Source organism: Suricata suricatta, chromosome 1 (assembly GCF_006229205.1).
Source record: "Suricata suricatta isolate VVHF042 chromosome 1, meerkat_22Aug2017_6uvM2_HiC, whole genome shotgun sequence".
In the NCBI taxonomy this organism is placed as follows: Eukaryota; Metazoa; Chordata; class Mammalia; order Carnivora; family Herpestidae; genus Suricata; species Suricata suricatta.
In genome coordinates, this window is record NC_043700.1 from 152,870,357 (window position 1) to 152,881,004 (window position 10,648).

At 56.4% G+C, this 10,648-nt stretch overlaps 1 protein-coding gene across 2 annotated transcripts in view; it reads right to left on the reverse strand.

Annotated features, from left to right (window-relative positions):
• PDGFRA (platelet derived growth factor receptor alpha) overlaps nucleotides 1-1,429 on the reverse strand; it is a 45,718-nt gene extending 44,289 nt beyond the window's left edge. The window contains exon 1 of one of the 2 annotated variants that reach the window (XM_029945697.1): nucleotides 1,408-1,429. The gene's annotated coding sequence lies outside the window, so the exon portion shown is untranslated. Of the gene's footprint in view, nucleotides 1-893; nucleotides 925-1,407 lie in introns of those variants that run through there. The other variant, XM_029945694.1, reaches the window with a different exon arrangement.
• Nucleotides 1,430-10,648: the final 9,219 nt, after the last annotated feature.

Sequence of the window (10,648 nt, forward strand, 5' to 3'; positions counted from 1 at the left end):
GGCCGCTCCGGCTCCCGGTCCGGGACAGCGCAGCCCGCCTCGAAGTTCGACCACCTTCGCAGCGGAGGGTCCGCACCGTCCAGCCTCCTGCCCCTCCGCCCCCACAACCCGCGCCGGCCACTCCTGCTCCTGCCGCCACCCCCCCCACGCCCTGGGCCACTCGGTCGCCCCGGGGCTGGTGGCGACGACCGCCCGCTCGGAGCTCAGCGTCCCTGTCGGCCGCGCTCCTGGCCTCAGAGCTGCGGCGGCCGCGGCGCCCCAGGCACGACGCTAAGTGTTTGCATTGTTTTCGGCTGAGACCTGAGACGGGGCTGGTCGGGGTGGAGGGAGAGGGGCCGGGCGTGGTGGAGGAGGGAGAGAGGCCGGGGGGTTTAGGGTTACAGTCGCGCGCTAGCACCTCCTATGGGCCCAAACGCGACACGGCCGCGGGCAGCTACTCTCCGAGAAAGCCGCGGGGAGCTGGAAACTGCGACACCTCATCTTTCAAGAATCGGGCCTCCCCTGCACCCCCCTGCCGGATGGTCGTCGCCTCTGCCCCCGCTGCCTAGCACACACTCGCACCCGCCTGCGCCCCTCGTTTCCCTTTCTAGGGAAAAGGGATGACTGCAGTTGGCTGGGAAGGGAGCGCCCCAAGTCCAAGGTCCTCTTTAGCTACTCCAATCCATTTTTCCAACGGATTCCTGGCTTACTGTTCAGTTTAAAACAAAAGGAAATGCCGAAGAGCCACTTTAGCAAAAGACATGGACTGGCAGAGCCTGGACTAGAGAGCAATGGGGGAAAAGCAATTTGCCCAGAGCCTGCATCCCGCGGGGGACCTCCCCCCTCACACCCCGACGGCTGATGCTGTGCGTGGGCCCCTTGAAGCCTGACTCAAGGGACGTTGGGAGCCCCACCTTTCGGTCACCGAGCTGACTTTTAGCTTTTCCCCCAGAACTGCCACTCGTCCATCAGCAACATGTAACCCTGTCGCAGCTCCCCGGAGGCCAGAAGGAGTCCCAGCCGCTGGAGTCTGCAGGAAGGCGCTGGCTACCACGTCCGCAGGACGCGTCCAGGCGCTGCGCGCCGCCCACGGCCGGTCCCCAGGAGGCACAAAACGGGCCCGCCTCGGCGCCAGACGCGTTTGCAGCTGGAAAGCCCGGCCCAATGCCCCTCCCCCTTCTCCCCTCCCCAGTCCGCGCCCCGGGAGGAAAGCAGACCTGGGGCCCGAGGCCAGCGTTCTACTTCGAGTCCCTCTCGGTCCACCTAAGGACTGGTGCCTGGGCCGAGGGTCAGCTACCCGCTCCTCCCGGTGCCTCCCCCCTCTACCTCCTCTCTCAGCCTCCCACCCCCGCCCTGGGGATTCACCCAAGCTACATTTGGGTCAAACCAAACGCAAGACTGTGCAAGCGCCTCGAAGCAGGGACTGACCAGGGTGTCAAAGCGAGAATGGACGGGCCCTCGCCTGTCGGGGAGTGGCGGAAGGCCCCATTTATCATGGGCTAGTGGAAAGAAGGAAACCAAGAGGATAGGAGGAAGCACAGAAGAAAGGAAAAGTGGGAAGGGACGCAAAGCAGCAGCGCTAGGGTCCTAGTGGGTCAGATGCGGGTAAAGGTGACGGATGTTAAAACCGGAGCCAGCACGACTGCGGATGAAGGGTGTAACCGGGAGTGCTCCTCCCCCACTCCAGCCGCCCCGACGCTCGCGGGGCTCCGGGGTGTTAGTCCCCAGAGCTGTGCCGGCCGATTGTCGCGCCCGTTTGCCCGACGTCTCTCTGCTCTAAAAAGCTGCCTAGTTCTGGTTGGAGCGACTGCGGCGAGACGAGTCTGTCCAAAACGTTGAGCAATTCGGCTGCGGAGCCAAAAAGCCATTTCCCACACGCACAGCCCAGGGCTTTTCCAGGCAGCTGGGCCGGGCTCGGGGCACTCGGGACCTGGGAGAGGCCATCCGCACTCCCTCTCCAGCCCAGGTTTGCCTCTCACCCTGGGAGACGGCGTGAGTGGCAAGTTCTTCCAGGCCAGCCTTCGGAAATCCTGAGGTCTTAGCAGGGCTAAGGAAGCAAAGAGAGGGGCGGGCGCTCCGGCTGCTGGAAAGATGCACAGCCGACACACAGACTGCACAGCAGGGCTTCCAGTCGGAGGCGCCTGGCCAGAACACTGGCACCTCCAGCACACCTGGCCAGGCAACCCGGTTTCTGGCCCCTGGGGCAGCCGAGCTCGGGTCCCTTTTGCTCTGAGCTGGATGCGACCCTTTTCGAACAGAACCGCTGATCCCAGTTGTTTCCGAGCTAAAAGTATGCCGCCCACCCCCACTTCCACCCCCGGGCGCTGCCGGGAGATGTTCGTCTCACGAGTAAAAGCCAATTTCCAAGGGAATAGACGGAGGACAAGGGAGGGGCGCGAGGAGCCGGCTCCGAGGCTGGCCAGGAGGCCGGCGCGGAGTGGAAGAGACACAGGCACTCGAGAGGATGAAGGAGCGCAGGGCGAGCGCAGGCGGCGAGTGCCACGCACCCCGCCAGGAAAGGGACACGCGAGGGGGGCGGGGGGGTCCAGAGCTCAAGTGCCTGGAGAGAGGTGGTGAGGGCGGTTCCCGTATCACCTTTCCCTTACCTGAGAACCAAGTTTCTCCCTTGCAAGTCGTCCCTAAGTTCTGCCCTTCTCTGGCAATCTTCCTTTTTTCCTTCCTGTGGCTGGGACCGGGCAGCAGTAGAGCCCCGGGCTTTGCAAAAGAAACGATTCCACCGAGGAAAGGGGGCGCGCAGAGACGAGTGGGGGTGGGGACCACAGCGCACAATGAGGGCCCCTTGGAGCGCAGTTCGAAATTCCTCAAATCCCACTTGCTGGAATGCGAGGCGACGACTTCTTTACTCGGGGCCAAATGTGTTTGTCATTACTCTAGACCGCCTGCCCGCCCGCGCCGCCTTTCGCCCCCGCGCCAGGGCGCGCAACCCCGGCGCACCGCGAGGCTGGCGCCCTCTCTCCTTCTCACTTCACTGGCCCTGCCAACAGCCGGGGAGTCTCCCAAACCCTCGCCCACGCCCGCGCCCCCTCCACTCCTCCTGCAGTCGCCACGGCTGCGGGGAGTCTGGGCCCGGCTCGCACCCGGCGCTGCGCCGTCCAGTAATTACGCACCCTCGGCCGGCGCCGTGTGCCCCAGGCTGCCACCCCGAGGTCCGGCCCTCTCCTGCCGGAGCCCTTCACGCCTCCCCTCCTCGCAACCCCGTACGCGCCCCACTCGGCGCCCTTCTCCCCCCACCCTCCCCAGTCCTCCAGCCGCGCTCCACACCGCCCGCCGCAGCGCTGTCCCGCCAGACCGCGGGCGAGGAATGAAAATACTCATTAAAAACCTGTCGCCTTCCAGGACCTACTGCCAAGAAGAGGGCAAACACCTCTGCCCCCACTCCCAGCGTTACTTGGTGCCCGTCCCAGGATACACGGATACCACCCCCAACCCCGAAAGAAACCTCAAAAATGTAAGCCTAAACAATTTCTTTGGGAGGCTATAGAGTTGTTAGAAAAACAGTGCTTTTAAAAATAGGTCTGGAAAATGTATTTTTTTTAAATCCCTAGACTTTCGAACTCTATGGTTATCTTTCCTCCAAGTAAAGTTTATTCAAAATAAATGACTCTGGACACACAGCTGGAATTCAACTCCATTTTTTTTTTTCTCTCATCGCCTAAAGTTTGAGTGAAGTTACTTCACTTCTAGCCCAAAGGGCCTGATCAGGGACTTCTTTCAGAAACAAAAATCAGTTTTTCCTCCTTTCTTACCTTCTCCTCCTATGTCAGTGCGTAATGAAAATCCTACATATGGAGTAAAAAGTATGTCCACGGCTGGCAGTCTCTCCTGTAGTCCCCTCCTCTGTTTTTCTCCCTCTAGCTCCAACTGTAATGGGCTCAAAAACCGCGTTTTGTAATTGATTCAATGTTATAGTCCATCCTTCTAAAACTAATCATTTGCTCAAAGTAAATAGCTGTCAGGAAATGAAGCGCCCCCCCCCCTCCTTTGGCCTCTTCAAAATAAAAGTTTCTCTCGAACTCCAGGCGCTCTGAATCTCCACGCAGCCAGATTGCGCCTTCGCTTTTTGCTCTTACGCAATCAGGGGGTCCAGCCCCAACCCCCAGACTTCGACAACAACTGGGGGGCGGAGAGAGGCAGACCAGATGGGGTGGGGTGGGGGTGGTGGAAGGGGGGAGGTGTTGATGTTCTGCCGGGAAAGAGGTTCGTGAAAATACAAACTGCCTATCATCTCCAGAATGAGTTTGCCTCCTGACTTAGGGGGAGATTTTCCTATGCTGCTATACTGCTTTGCATTCTCTTTGAAAGAAAGAAAAAAAACTCGTGAAATTACAGTTAATGCCCAGTAAGTGTATACATCTGGAATGGAGAATGTCCCTTCTGTAGAAATTCCTAGCCCAACTCGATAGGGGGGCTGCCTAGAGAGGTCTCCCAGCAGTAGCGTCCTTACGACCTGGGATCTTTTAGGGCAAGTGCTGGGTAGCTGCCAGTCCTTTAATGGGATTTAGGCAAACTGTTGAGTCCAATATGAAGACGGTGGTCTTTGTTTTTGTTTTGCTTTGCTTTGAAAACGGGTTTGAAAGACGGTACAAAGAATCGAGGGTCTGCGTAGGTTTGGAACTTTCTCCGACGGAACGACCTTTACTCCCTCAGAGCCACTTATCTTGTGCCTTTGTTTTGGGGGTTATCTGGGCGAGGTTGCCCTGGCTTCTGTCAAGCACAAAAAGGCTCCGGGCTCGGGCGTTAGAGGAATCCTCTACAAAAACCCTGCCACCTTCGCGTTCAGGGAAGGTTCACCTCGGCGGCTTCCCGCCTGCAGCGTAGGACCGACCTTACCGACACCTGGGGTTGAGCGGAGCCCCAAATCCTATGCCCAAGGCGCGAGGCAAGAGATTGAACCGGGAGAGAACGATTCTGCTCGCGAAGGAAAGGGGGCGCTGACGCTCCAGGAACCAGACCAGGCCGAGTGGGGCTTCCAAGTGACCGAGGGGGAGGGGAGCGCGTTCACCTTCCCCGCCTTGTCTAATTTTGAATTCTCCCGCAGGGTAGAGGGGGTCGTTTTTTATCCCCACCCCCACTCCACCTACACTCTCCGAGCCGCTAGGGCGGCCTGGTTGAGCCTGGAACGTCGGACAGCCATCACCTCCTGCATCAGGAAGGTGGACAGGGAACAGCCGGCAGGAACGGGTCACAGAAAAGTGCTCCGAGAGATCCGGCGCTTAACTGGGAAGGGGTCCTGGGGTGTCAGGCTCGGGAAGACGCCTGGGGCTGGGCTGGAGGCCCATTCCCCCCCAACTCTTCTGCGCGCCCGCCTCTCGTGCATCTTCAGTTCGGGTGACTGCCCTGCTCACTATTACTTCCACATGTTCCTTCAGGAAATCATTGAAGGCAAATATATGAACAGCTCCTTGTTCGGAATGCTAACAGGATACCGTAATGTTTGTAGATAATGAACCGGGCCGCGCGACCCCCCCCCCCCAAAACAAATCACAGTGCGGAATAGTGGACAGGTCGGGTGCTGGCTTTCATCTTATTAATGAACAACAAGTTGAAGTCTAAGTTTTTACAGCGATTACCCAAACAAATAGGAGGCAAGGAGGGAGCCTACCCAGGAAGGAAGGCCCGCTTTGCTCTGGGAAAGTGCCAGCCCGGTCGCGCCGGGGTCTCCAGAACACAGGGCTCCCCGCCCACAAATGGTAACTTCACAGTTCATTTCAGGGATGCTTAAAGGAGCCCGAAAAGCAGGCTGGGCGGGGGTGTCTTCGGGTCGTAGCTCCTCGCGAGTTTGAAGCTCGGAGAATGGATGAGGCAGTGAGCACCCAGTTGTCCTTCTGGTAGTAATTACCTGCCTCATTTGAATGATGCCTTTGTTATGATCATTAACAAACATTTGCTAAAGGTTTCCATGTGTGACATTCCAGAAGGTTTAAAGGACTGGGGGGCTGACTCCCGGGACCGCGCACCGGTGGGGGGTGGCGCAGGGAAGCAAATGGTTGGGGGGTGATTTCGCCGCGTCTGGGCCGGGCATAGGCGGAGAGAGGTCACCATCTGCCTCCCCTGCACAAGCAAAATAAACCCAGTGGTTGGGAGGAACCGCGGGCTGGAAGCCCTGTAAAAGAGGCGGTTCGTGCCTTAAAACGGGTCCTGCCCCTGCAGCCGCCACCCACCCGCGCCTCCCACGGCTCATAGGCGGGTTTGAATCTTGCCGTCCGCCCTCCGACGGTCCGAGCCTTCGGGAGAGGACGGGTCTGCCGGGTAGTCAGCCCGGGCGAGAGGCTGGGGCGGTGGGGGAGGAGGGGCGAGCCGCGCTCTACCCTTGTTGTTCTAAGATCCTTCCAGATTGCTCCCTGGGCGCCCGGGGTCCTGGGTGGTCCTGGAGCCGCCGCAGGCCAGAAGTGCCGCCGGCCAAGGCGGACTACGAGGTCCTTTCGGCTCTCCGCCGGCTCAGGCCCCGAGCACCGCGGGGCACCCGGCCACCCGGCGCGCGCCTAGCAGGGACTTTCGCGGACCTGGGCAGCTGTGCGAAGGTCCCAGCCCGCACCCGGGTTTTTATTTTAACGTCTCGTGTCTTTTCCTTGTGGAATCATCATGGGGTTAAAAATGAGAATTTTCTCCCCAAACCGGGAGCGGGGGGGTTGCTGAGAACTTCTGGGAAGGAGGCCTAACTCGAAGTTGAGCTGGGCGAGAAGTTTGGAGAAAGCGGCGGGGGGGGGGGGGGCGAAGAGCATAGCCGTTCCGGCGTGGCCTCGTGCATCTAGGCCCGCAGGCGACATAAAATTGGGTGCAAGGGTGTAAAAGGGCTGAAGTAGAACGGGCCATCAAAAAGAAGGCCCCGCAAACTTCGCTTAACCAAACCAAAATGGTCCCTGAAAACAAAAATCTCCCCCTGCCCCGCTCCGGGTCCTTGCTCCTGCGGCCCCCACTCCTCCGCACCCGCGGCCACCGCCCCGGGACGCACACCTTTGGCTTCCGTGGGCGTTCCCCCGCCGAGCTGCTTTTGTGTTTCTTCACTGCTCCCCTGCCCTCCAGCTCCACCCCCAATTCGGCCTTCCTCGGAGAATTCGGAAGGCCCTTTTGCTTTAGAAGACTTAGGGTTGTAGTAATCAAAGCCGTTAAGTTGTTCAAATCACAGTTAAACTTATGATTCCCTCCCCCAAATGAAGTTGATGGGATGGGGGCACATTTCTAGCTTCACAGTCTGAAAAATGAAGGGCCGGTTGGTGGTTTGAAAAAGAAAACGGCGTTAACAGTCCCTCCCCGCCCCCGCCCCCCGCGCCCCAACCCCTTCAATACTTGCCAGCGCCTGGAAGAGCCGCCTCCCAGGGCTCCCCGAAGGGACCTTCCTGGGGAAGGCTCAGAGGAGGCGTGCGGACGTGGCGCAGGGTTGTGGGGACCCCGCGGGGAGACCGGCGAGGACTCCGCCCTTGTCTCGGGTCTGCCCCAGCAGAGGCTGGGAAGCTTGCTCTGAGCGTCTTTGCACGCTCAGGATGCAGAGAGGCCCAGGTCTTGGAAAAGGAGGAGGAAGAGTTCTCCGAAAGGGTCCAGACTGGCATGTGCCACTTGGGGTGACAGTTGTCTGTCCGGGACTCCTGGCACACCTCCTCTCCTTGGCGGTTGCTGGCTAGCTAAGGGTGCAGCGTCTCTTCTGGGTTCCTTGGGTCTGTTTCTCTCTCTCTCTCTGTCTCTCTCTCTCTCTCTCTCTCTCTCTGAGGACCACAGACTGCGCTCCCCTTCGTGGCCCAGCCCAAGTGGGCCTCTGCTCCTCAGAGCTGGGGATGGTGTGGTAGGTAGGATTGAACCCTCCTCTGGATCTGGATTTTAAAGTACCCTTTTCCTAGGGAGAGAGCCCCACTTCCTCCATCTCAGGATGGTTTTGGCCTCCTACCCACCTACCCCCCCTTAAGGATTTAGCTTTTAGTTACTTTTAATTTGAAAACCTACGTAAGGGGAGGGAGAGGCACTGGAGCCATTGGGAGGTCTGCTCTTTATTAGGGGCCTGAGTTTCCAGCACACAGCTGCGTTTAGGTCAGCCTGACTGAAGAAAGGGCCTTATGCTCTGGGAGTCCCAGGAGCACAGCTAGACCCTGTGATGTTAAAAAAAAAAATTGAGCAGAGGAGCAGAGGCGTTGTGACGGTGGAAAGCCGCGGGGACCTGTGTCCCACAGTGACATTAAATGTCCTACATAAGTTTGCGTATGGGCCACATTATTGAATCAAGGTAGTATTTGATTTCATCCCTGAGGCAACCCTCTGGGTTGTATAGGATTACCCCCATTTAGTAGAGGAGCAAACAAAGTCAGGAGGGTTAAGCAATTTGCATACAGCTGTGCCAGCAATCTACCTCCCCCCCCCCAGGCTCCAGACAGGTCACATTTCTGAGCCTCACTTTCCTCACCTGTACGCGTGGGCATGCCTGCATCATGTCCCTGTTTCCTTCTTCAGGCTTTTCCACAAACGTAATCATTGTCGCACCCATCTCCAGGACCCTTGGATTGGCCTCAAGAGCTGGGTGAAAACCAGTCTAGTTGTCTATTTCAGATTCTCAGGGAAGGGGTGAAGGATGTCCTGTTTCTCAGCTATTATTCACCAATGTCTCAGGTCCTCCCCAAAGAGGGGCCCCAGGCAGTAGGGCAGGGGGAGGTGGAGCCAAGGATAAAGAGAGCAACGGAAAATGAGGATTCAGGCCTGGCATCACCAACCAGAGGGTCTGCAGGAAAATCGGAAAGCGGGGGGCCTTGGATGGCAAACTTGAGATAAGGGTCAGTGAGGGAAACCCTTGGGTGACGTGTGGGGCTGTGCAGCAGACGCCCTGATGTTGATAGGATGCCCCTGGTAGGGCAAAGTGTCCCATGCGTGTACCTTGCACGTGGCTATCCTCCCCCACCAGACTTCCCCCTAACCTTGGTTTTGGAAGAATTTCTTTTTCCATTTTTTTTTAAAGTAAGCTCTGCACCCTACATGGGCCTTGAACTCATGGCTCAGAGATCAAGAGTCACATGTTTTACCAACAGAGCCAGCCAGGCACCCCACTTTTCCCATTTGTAACTCATCAAAAATTCCTGGTGCTCGCTGATCAGAGTGTCTTCTCAGTTTTGGGGAGTTGATTCACGGATTCAAGAAACATTCATTGAGCATCTGCCTTGTGTCTGGCTCTGTTAGGCATGAGGGATACCGTAGTAAGCAGAATGGATAGGGTACTTGCCTTCAGGGAAGTTGCTAGAATATTCCTGTCTAGCCACCAAAGTTTCCTCCATTGCAATCTCACTGCTGAGTATTAAGAGAGCGCCCCTCGGGACAACACTCATTTCTCTGTGAGACTTTTATGAAGAAGACGGCTAGAGAAGCCAGATGAGGCATAGTTTTGAATCATGAGCCACAGAACCTTCCCAAACTCTCCAGCACGCGCACAGCTAGGATCTCCAGCCTGGGCAGGGAGGAGCTCCAACGCAATACAATATATTCTTACTGAGCCTAAGATGCTTAAGATTCTGTGCCAAATGGTAAGGACACAGCCCTGCCTGCATAGAGTTTATATGAACATAGTTACACCATTTTAGCAAACATACATACAGTTGCACCATTTTAGCAAATTTTAGAGGGACACAGGGATGTAGAGCACATAGGAAGAGCCTATCCCAACTTGGGGGCCAGTGGGGACTTCCTAGAGAGAAAGGACATCTCTTTGAATCTAAGAGAAATGATCCTCTAACTGGGGAGGAGTCTCCTGTGCAGAGACTTGGAGGTAAGAGACAGCACAAGGTCATCAGAGGAAGTGAAAGAAGTTTGGAATGGCCCAAAACAGCCAGATGAGGAGGCGCAAGTAGGAGGCCAGAACCTGGGGACTGGACTTAATGTTAGGGAAGTAGCAGGATCGATTTAAGGAAGAACAAGACGGGAACAGAGTTGAATTTTAGAAAAGATCAGACTGAAGGAAGCCAGAAGGCAGGGAGGCCCCTTCGGTAATCTGGCGGGAGAGGAAACTTCCCTGGCCCCAGGGTTAATGGCAGGGGGGCTGGAGAAAGTGGATCTGAAAGAGAAAAGTAGAAGGCACATCCCTCCTGAATGAATGTCAGCTGGTGGGGGGTTGGGGGAGGGCCTCTGGTTTAGGCCCTAGCTGGTGCTGTTGACTCCGTTAGGGAACAAAGGAGCCCAGATTTGGGAAGGAAAACATTGAGGCCACTCTTAAACCAGATACATTTGAAAAAGCTCAGAAAGGCAAGAGTCAAATGAGTAGAAACTAGAACAGAGTGTTGGGGTGATTCCAGCGTTTTCCGGTGAGCAGAGAAGACAGAGAAGGAACAGCCAGGAATCTTTATCTCCTGAATATTCGGCTCTCATCTCTGAATCCATACAATGGATTGTATGGGAGTTGGTTGAATCAAAAGAACCGTCTAGATTTACCATCCAAGTTCTACAGTATCAATTGTGGCCAGACATATCTGATAGCTTTGTATTTGAATGATGATAAACATTCTGTGAAACTGTGAGAGCTTTAATTATTAGATGAATGTCAATACTAGATTCTTGCTTCCGTCTTCCATACTCTTAGATACATATCTGTATCCACATTTGGATTCAAATCACCCAAAGACCCAATTGTGGTTGAAGCCAGATCCTTGTCCAAAGGATACTCAAGTACTAGGCCTCTATCACT